Raw genomic sequence first — 9825 nt, forward strand, 5'->3', positions numbered from 1 at the left:
TTTTAATTAATATTTTTTGTCATAATGCAGGTAGATGATGCAGAACCATCTGAGGAGGCTGATGGACTGCAGAATGCTGAAAATGTAGCTGCACCTGAGGGGAGCAGAAGCCCTCACTGTTCTCAGAATCTGACCGAATGACTGAATGTACACAGAAAATATCGTGTTGGTTTAGAGCTTTTTCTTTTCGTTTCAGAATGTGTATTTTTTCCCTCACTGGTTTGTCGACTACTGTTTTGAAGCCTTGAGTTTGGCATTTTGGCCGTCGCCATCTTGTTTTCTTGGAACTGGAAGTCACCATATTTGGACGAGAGTGTGGAGCTGGGGAGGAGCTGAAGAGACGCCGAGAAGACAGGTAACAGCACCCACCTGTCACTCTATGCGGCCATGACCTTATGCATAACTTTAAGCCTTAATATAATTTAAATAAAGTTATATAAAAATTCACCCCCGTACAGTTGTCATGACAGGGGAATTAGACTAAACACGTTTTTTTGTACCGGGCTGTAAACATGTTTATTTCTGCTGTAGAGTTGAGCATTTTAACATGGGGGTCTATGGGGATTGACTCCTCAAGTGGACATTAGAGGAACTGCAGTTTTTGGCACCTCATGTTGACTTCATTTTCCAGCCATGGGGGTTGCTGCTTGGTTTTCAGACACAAAATAAATTAGGAGGGGAGGGACCCTCCCCCTATATATTAGGCTGACATAGCGGTAGTCATCATTCAAAAACCTCTTCTTGCTTCTCACAGATGCCTGTCGACGACTGTGCTGTTTTGGGTGCTAAGCTAAACTGTCCACAGACCGGAGTGCACAACTCGGTCAGCGGGCGCTTCGTTCCCAGTTGTACAGTTGCATGCTAATTAAGGAACAGTAGCAATACTCTTCCACAGCTAGCTCTTGGTATAAAGTAGCAATACTTTTGCCTGGGAAATAGCAATATTTTCCGAATCGGAAGTAGCAATACTTTGGACAACGTGAGTAGTGTTAATTATACCAACTGGTAGCAATACCGTGTCACAGGTGTATTAACGGTACCACACAATAGGTAGCGATACCTCTAGAGGAGTGGCAATACTTCTGCCCCTACGCTAGCCGGGAAAATAGCAATATTATTTCGCCAAGTAGCTGCACAAGCTGTAAAGCGACCTTAAAAAGCTGCCAGTGTTAATAGTACATTAGCTAACCATGGCTACCGCTATCAACCCCAGTGAAGTAGGGGAAAACCCAAAGCTATGTCCCTGTGGCAACAAAATATCGAACTGGGACACCCCGTGTGTGCTGCATGTCTGGGCTTACCCCACGTTTGTTCAGGCTGCCTTAAGCTCCGCCGACGAGTGTATCCACTGCGCTGCCTTTCCACGTAAGCTGCTTTGCCGCCGACTAGCCCGCCAGGCTAGTCTGTCCGGGGGAGACCCGCTGATGTGTGAGACAGCTGCGCCACAGGTAGACACGGACATGTCCGAGGGCTTGACCGCTACACCTGGACCGAGCTGGGCGGATATAGACCCCCAGCTGCAGGACCACGCTTTCCCGTCTCAGGAGATGGACGAGGGATGCGAAAGCCTAGCCGCCGCTCGTGCAATCCTGGGAGGAGATGCGGAGGGTGACGGAGATGAGTCGGCCGACTCGGAGCTCCTGTTGTCTGACGACGAATAGGAGGAATCCATCCTCCTTGCTAGTGACCGCAAGCGGTCGGTTTGACGGCAAAAAACTGCCCAAAGCAAAGAAGACGGGAAAGCAAATGTTGCCCATTTTTCCAGAGCTTCTGGACGAGATAGCCGTGACCTGGAAGGAGAGACCATACAGCGAGAAACACCCGATCGTGGGTAGCTCTCTGTTGGATTGTGAGGGAATGGAGACCCATGGTGTCCGCCAGATGCCACCCATAGAGCCGCTGGTTGCGACCCACCTCCCCCCAAAGGCCTCCATGTCCTCTTCGGCCCCTCTCTTCCTTTCAAAATGGACCGCTTCCAGTCTAGCCTCACCGATAAGTGCTACAAGGTGGCGGCTCTGTCAGTGAGAGCCCTAAATGCCTCCTCCATGCTAATGGCTTATCAAGCTGAGCTGGAAGAGGGTATGACTGCCAAACCAGATACCACCTTGTGGGAAGAAATCTACTTTATAACGGACCACGTCCTTCGTCTCCACAAAGTGGCCCTCCAGGCGAAACTCAGAGCGGCTTCTACTCGAAGTATTTCCTAGCCCCAAAGAAAGGGGGGAGGGGGATGAGAGCCATTTTGGACCTCCGTGCCCTAAATTGTTATCTAAGGAAATACAAATCCAGGATGTTGACACATGCTTCTCTGCTGTGTCTCGGCGACTGGTTCACGTCAATCAACCTGAGGGATACTTATTTCCACATTCCCATATATCCCCCACACAGAAAATATGTCACACCGCGGTGAGGTTTGTCTCGTCTTGGGTTTTTGTCTTGTCATTTCCTGTTTTATTTTGAAAGCCTAACTCTCCTCTCGTTTCAGACCACTTGCCCTCCCCCATGTGTCACCGGTGCGTCAGCCTGATTACCTATTGTCTCCACCTGTTGCCTATTACCCTCCATGTGTTCAAATAGTCTGCGTCTCCCTTGTCTCGTGCCAGTGTGTTTTTTGTCTGAAGGTCGTTTCACCCGTGCCAACTATTGATCCACAGCCACAGCTCAAGTCGCCTTGTAAGCCTTTGATCCTCTTCGTGAGCGTTTTATGTTTGGTAAAGTTTCATAGTCTAGTTCTGGGTTTTGTGTTCCTTTGTTATTTCATTGTAGATCCATAGTCCTCTTTATGAGTGTTTTTGTAGTTCGCTCTTAGTAGTCTTTGTTTTTCTTTCTAGATATTTCATAGTCCTCCTTGTGAGAGTTTTTTGTTATTAAAGATTCTTAATTCTGTAAATACCTCGTAGCCAATTCTCCTTCCTCCTTGTGAGCATTTTTTGTTCTAATCCTTTTCCGAGATAATTGTGATAGTCCTCCGTCATTTAAGAGCGGAATGTATTTTGGTTTCTTTATTAGTGAATTTCTTGCGTTGGTTAATTTTGATAGCCTTGTTATATTTCCTCCTTCTGGAGCGATTTTTGTTACCTAAGTTTTATAGCCTCTATTCCTCTTCTCAGAGCGTCCTGTGTTATTCAAAGTTTTATGTTCCGTTGTGTCTTGCCTACAGTCTGGTCCCGAAAGTAATTATCAAGCATAATTTCATAGCCATTGAGTTCACGCTTATCGAAGAGTTCATTGGTATATTGTGTGAAACAAAGGCTGTTACTGTTTAACTCTGCACCTGAGTCCTCATTCTAGTCCCGGCCTGACAAAATATCTGCGTTTTGCTTTCCAGTCTGTCACTGAGCCCAAGGGTGTTTATAAAATGCAACTGGGCGGCAGTAGCCCCACTCAGAGAAAGGGGGATTTGAGTGGCCACATACATAGACGATTGGCTAGTGGCAGCTCCCACTTGCCAGGAGGTGGCGTGTCACACAGGTGCACTCACGCAGCACCTGGTGGGTCTGGGCTTTCAGATAAATTCAGAAAAGAGCATGATGACGCCCGTGCAACACATCACCTTCATAGGGCTCACCCTGGACTCTCTCCAGGCCAAGGTAGTTATATCTCCGGAAAGAGTGGAGACTATGCAGACATATCAAATCAAAACTTTATTTATATAGCACGTGCTTCACAAGATAAAAGAATACAACAACAGAGAGAATAAAAGCATAATATGACAGACAATATCCCACTCCCAGATATACACACATACGTTTACACACACACTCACAAAACACACATACACACACACACACACACACACACACAGTGCTGAGACATGGCAGGGCACTGAGGAACCATGTGAGGAAACATCTATGGGAGCCATCCACACCGGGAAGCGCCGCCACAGAGACCACCCAGACGCCGATGGACAGGGGCAGACTCCGCACTTAATGCAGAGGCACCCCTCGGGCCCAGGAGGCCTCCAAGGCCCCCCATGAGGAAACACTGAAGCCAAAAACTAAAAGAATAAATGAATAAATAAATAAAAGCAGGTATAATACACAAAAATTAAAAGCTTTAAGAAAGTTAAAAATGTAGAGATAAAATAAACAGATAAATAAATAACTAATAAATAGTAAATAATAAATAAAAGTAATGAGATTTTAAGATGTAATACTGATAAAGTGCATAACTAAGAAGAAGTCATAAGAAATATAAGAAGTAAAAATAGCATAATAGAAGAATTCAAAGTTTAAAAGAGATCAGTTAAAGGCCAAACTAAAAGGTGAGTCTTGAGCCTCCTTTTAAAAACATCAACAGTCTCTGCAGTCCTGATGCTCTCCGGCAGGCTGTTCCACAGTCGAGGGCCGTAATGGCTGAATGCAGCCTCTCCGTGGGATTTTGTATTAACTCTAGGAATAATTAAAAGTCCAGTGCCGGAGGACCTCAGGACCCGCGAGGGTTGATATGATAAAAGCATGTCAGATAAATAAGTGGGCCCAAGACCATTAAGACATTTAAAAACTAATAAAAGAACCTTAAAATCGATCCTGAAACACACGGGGAGCCAATGCAGCGATTTTAAAACTCGATGTAATGTGAGCCCCCCCTCTGGTCTTCGTCAGCACGCGAGTTCTGTAATAGCTGCAGGTTAGAAATGGTCTTCTTGGGAGGGCCAGAGAGCAGGGCATCACAGTAGTCTAAACGACAGGAGATAAAGGCATCAGCACCTCCGTGTTAGCTTGAGAGAGGAATGGGTGGACTCTGGCGATATTCTTATATTCTTAAGATGATAAAAACCTTTTAGTTTTTAATATGTGGAATAAAATTCAGCTCAGAGTCAAAAGTGACGCCCAGGTTCTTTACACATTGTGTTGGTTTGAAATCTTGTAGTTTTGGTAAAAGTTTCTCTCTCTTGCCTTCAGGACCAATGACTAAGACCTCTGTTTTGTCCTGGTTGAGCTGTAGGAAATTCTCTGCCATCCATGAATTTATATCTAAAATACAGTTAAAAAGAGCATCAACTGGCCCTGTGTCTCCAGGAGACACGGCAATGTACAGCTGTGTATCATCTGCGTAACTGTGGAAGCTGATGCTGTGTCTCCTGATGACGTCCCCAAGGGGAAGCATATATAGATTAAAAAGAACTGGACCTTAAATTGACCCTTGGGGCACCCCGCAACTTGTTTTATGTGTTCTGGAGGAACATGTATCCAAACTTACCTGGAAATATCGATCTGTGAGATAGGAGCTGAACCAGCTAAAAACAGTACCAGAGAGGCCGACCAGGTTTCTCAGTCTGTTTAATAAAATGTGGTGATCTACTGTTTCAAAGGCAGCACTTAGATCCAGTAGTACCAAGACTGTGAGTTTATGTGAGTCTGCGTTATACCTAATGTCATTTAAAATCTTTAAAAGGGCTGTCTCTGTACTGTGGTTCATCCTAAAACCAGATTGGTATTTCTCTAAAATATTGATACTATTTAAAAAATCATTTAATTGATTAAGAACCAGCTTTTCTAATATTTTACTTAGAAATGGTAAGTTGGACACAGGTCTGTAGTTATTAAAAATGTTGGGGTCTAGTTTACTCTTCTTCAGAAGGGGCTTCACCACTGATGTTTTAAAGGCAGCGGGGGAGACCCCCGTCTGAAGAGAGTAATTTACAATATTTAAAATCTGTTCCTCAAAGAAGCCATAAAATGTTTTTAAAAGTGATGTGGGAATTGGGTCTAAAAGGCAGGTTGTTGGGTTTACTTGGGAGAAAGCTCGACCAAGTGTCCTTGTGTCCACCAGGGCAAAACTCTCCAGTGTTTCCTCAGGTAAAAGTAATGGTACAGGTGTGTTAAAAAATAAATTCTGTCGGGGTAAAAGACTGGATCTGATATTATCGATTTTATTTGTGAAGTGGTCTGCAAAGTCCTCACAGAGGGCATCTGGGTTTGGTGTTTGGAGGGTTTTTTAAAATTGCTATTTGTTAAACGATCCTGTCAATGTTTCAAAGGGGCAACATGGTTACACCAGAAGCTGGTGGGCATGATGGCCTCCTCTGTGGTGGCCATACCACTGGGGCGCCTGTATATGAGAGGCTTTCAATGCTGGGTAGCCTCTCGAGGTCTGGACCCTCATCGCGATGGCCGCCGTCTAGTAAGGGTTTCCCCATACTGCTCGCTAGCCCTGCGTCAGTGGAGAAGTCCGGGTTTTCTGACTCAGGGGGTGACTATAGGACCCGTCCTAGCCAGGGAGGTGATCACCACAGATGCTTCTCTGATTGGCTGGGGTGCCACCCACGAGGGCAGAACAGTGAACAGGAGGTGGAACCCTCACATGCGTTCTACCCAATTGTCTGGAGCTGCTAGCTGTTCACCTAGCCCTAAGACATTTCCTCCCGTGGCTGAGTGGTCACCACGTTCTGGTGAGGACAGACACTTCCACCGTAGTGGCTTATATCAACAGACAGGGGGGCTGAGGTCCCCCCAGTTACACACGTTGGCACACAGACTGATAGTTTGGAGCAGTGTGCACCTACAGTCACTCGGAGCGACTCATGTACCAGGGGTTTAGAATTATGGGGTGGATCTGTTATCCAGGCATGACCCACTCTATGCAGACTGGAAACTTCACCCCGAAGTGGTGAAGCAGATCTGGAAGCAGATCTCGGGCAGGCAACCGTGGACGTTTATGCGTCAGTGGAGAACACACAGTGCCCCCTGTTCTTCTCTCTGCACGACCAGGGAGCCCCTCTGGGGGTAGATGCCCTGTCACAGGAGTGGCCGAGAACCCTCCAGTATGCTTTTCCCTGAGGGAGAGGGGTCTGTCCATGATCCTGATAGCCCCGCGTTGGCCAGGGAAGCACTGGCTGGCGGAGATTTTTCAGCTCCTGTCTGTCCCACCGTGGCCGCTGCCACTTCGCAGGGACCTGTTGTCTCAGGCGCAGGGGGAGATATTCCATCCCCACCCAGAGAGGCTAGCGCTATGGGCTTGGCCCGTGAGTGGTTCAACCTGAATGCGGTGGACCTTCTCTCCAATGTTATTGACATTATTCAGCCAGAGCCTCATCAACTAGGACACTGTATGAGCATAAGTGGCGCGTGTTTGAGAGCTGGTGCTTGGAATCACAAGCTATCCCTTTTCAGTGTTCTGTAGCAGTGATTCTGTCATTTTTACAGGACCTCAATGAGAAGGGCAAGGCTTTCTCTACTGTCAAGGTGTACTTGGCGGCCATTTCAGCCTGCCATGTTGGTTTTGATGGAAAGACGGTGGGTCAGCACCCCTTGGTGTGTCGATTCATGAAGGGGGCACGTCGTAAATTGCCTACGTTTTGGCCAATGGTTCCATTGTGGGATCTTCCCACAGTTCTATGCGCTCTCTCCTGTTCCCCTTTTGAACTCTTAGAGCAAGCAGAGTTAAAAAATGTTGTCCTTGAAGACAGTGTTGCTGCTTGCTTTAGCCTCGGCTAAGCGTATAGGCGAAATTCATGCCCTCTCTGTGCATCAGGCATGTGTGCAGTTTTCCCCTGGGAATACTAGTGTCAGTATGCAGCCTAACCCAGCCTTTATCCTAAAGGTTTTGGGCTCATGCTCCCCCATAAATTTGGTTGCTTTCTATCCTCCGCCTTTCTCCTCTAAGGAGCATCGGCGTTTGCATAACCTGTGTCCGGTTCGTGCACTACGAATTTACATTGACAGGACCCAGAGTTTTAGACAGGGCAACCAGTTATTTGTGTCTTCGGCGAAACCACATGTGGGAATGCCTGTGTCCAGACAGCGTCTTTCTCACTGGATAGTAGGGGCTATTGCCCTTGCTTACAATGGCAAAGGTCTCCAACAGTCTGCGGGCTTACGTGCACATTCCACTAGGGGTCTAGCAACCTCTTGGGCTCTTTTTAAGGGCGTTTCCATTCAGGAGGTGTGTGCAGCAGCATGCTGGGCCTCGACCCACACTTTTGCTAGATTCTATAAGTTGGATGTCACAGCGCCAACTCTAGGACAAATGGTCCTGAGCACGAGCTCTTCTTAGAGCATGGCTCCTACCCAGTGAGGTTTTACTAGGGACAGTTGTCTTCTTTACAGGCTCGTCTGGCAATCCGGGAGTCAGTATTTTCCCCATAGTGAGACTGTCAGGGCTCACCCTGTGTCTGCTTAGGCCCTCTCTGATCCTGTGTCATTCCTTCCACATTCTCTCACTCACCTGTCTCAGCTCCTGTCATTGCAGCTCTCAAGGGTTCCAATGGCTGCGCGTCATCTCACTGATTATCTCCACTCCCTGCGAGATCGTAAACTCAGTTTTCCGACTGTTAGTGATTGAGCCGCTTGCACGTTTTAGTGTCAAGTTTTTCTGAACGTTGTTTAGCGTTGTTTTTTCCTCTCTGTCTGCAGTCCTTCGACCGTTCCATCGAGATCCTGCATTCGCCTGTATTCTGCCAACAACACCCGCTGAGAATTCCACTGCCTCTGTGCTCGGCAGCCCCTCGACTCCGCCGCCTTCCCTCTGCTCGGCCACTTGCTGATACCTTCCCCGTCTGTCTGTGCACTCCGGCACATCCAGCCTTGGACCTTGGACAGCTCCGTCTCTCCGCTGCTCCACAAGCAGCAACTGAAGCAACTGAACGCTCATTCCTCTCCAGCATTCCACCTGCCACACGGAGAGTTAAGTTTTCCAATAAACTCACTTAAACTCTGATCTGCCTGTGCCTGTTCTGTGCGTTCTCCTGTGGGTTCACTACCGGCAACACCTGACAGAGACACGAAATGAATGCTATGAAAGAGAACTTAAGGTTATGGATATAACCCCGGTTCTCTGATTAGCATGAGTGAGTGTCTCACCAGACCACCCTCCTTGCTGTGAAGCGAGGAAGAGGTGAGCTTGTGAGCCAGGCTATCACTGGCAGGCGAGTTGGAGTTGAGTTAGAAGATGGTGACGGCGGCTGTCATGGTGACGGCGGCTGTCAGGAAGCGTATGAGGAAGCGTGTGAGGAGCGCAGTGGCAGGCACAGTGATATTTAGTCATGATAGTTATGATCAACCAGAGACCCCGAGTCTCTGGTTGATCATAACTATCATGACCGCACTGTCACGCCTCAGAACACTCCAAATCCCGAAAGCTTGAGCGGTACTCATTACGCCCGCTGACACAGAGTGGCAAGGAGGACATCCTCACCATCATCTCCTTGTGTCTACTCCTATCTGGCGACATCCACCCATGTCCAGCGGCAGAACCACCAAACACAGGGATAGCCGTCCCATCACACTTGCTCCCGCCCATCGCCACAGCAACCGGGCAGCAAACTACCTCTCCAGCCTGCATGCTACTGACGCTGCTCCATCTCCCTCCCCTGGTGTTCAGGCAGCTCTGCCTCCCCGTTTCAGCAGAGCGGCTCACTCCACCATTATCGCCAGTTGGGCTGGCATCCCCAGCGCCAGTCGGGAGGCTAGCGCCACCGTGAGCAGCCCTCTGCGGGGTCGTGCCCACGGCCCCATGCCCAGCAGCAGAATGGCCCACTCCACCACCAGCGACAGCCGGGCTAGCATTTCCAGCGCCACCAGGACCACCGCAAGCGGCCCTCTGCGGGGCTGTGTCCACGGCCACCAGCATAGCAGCGGAGTTGCTTGCTCCTCCACCAGCGACAGCCGGAGGACTAACAACTCATCCACATCTCCGGCACCTGATTCCTCAGGCTCCTGGTGGAAGTAGGGACGCACTCACGGCCCATGGTCCAGCAACCAGCGGAGCCTTGCCCACCTCCCCAGGGCCTGCAACCGGTGAGCAACAACATCTCCCGCGCCTGACTAGGCCTCCCACGGTCACCGGTGGGGCCGTGTTGACGGTTCACTGCCTAACAGATGG

General features: G+C 48.6%; 1 pseudogene; it reads left to right on the plus strand.

Annotated features, from left to right (window-relative positions):
- Positions 1–1964: 1964 nt before the first annotated feature.
- LOC121626278 lies at positions 1965–6985 on the plus strand (annotated as a pseudogene).
- Positions 6986–9825: the final 2840 nt, after the last annotated feature.

This window comes from Chelmon rostratus, chromosome 23 (genome assembly GCF_017976325.1).
Source record: "Chelmon rostratus isolate fCheRos1 chromosome 23, fCheRos1.pri, whole genome shotgun sequence".
In the NCBI taxonomy this organism is placed as follows: Eukaryota; Metazoa; Chordata; class Actinopteri; order Chaetodontiformes; family Chaetodontidae; genus Chelmon; species Chelmon rostratus.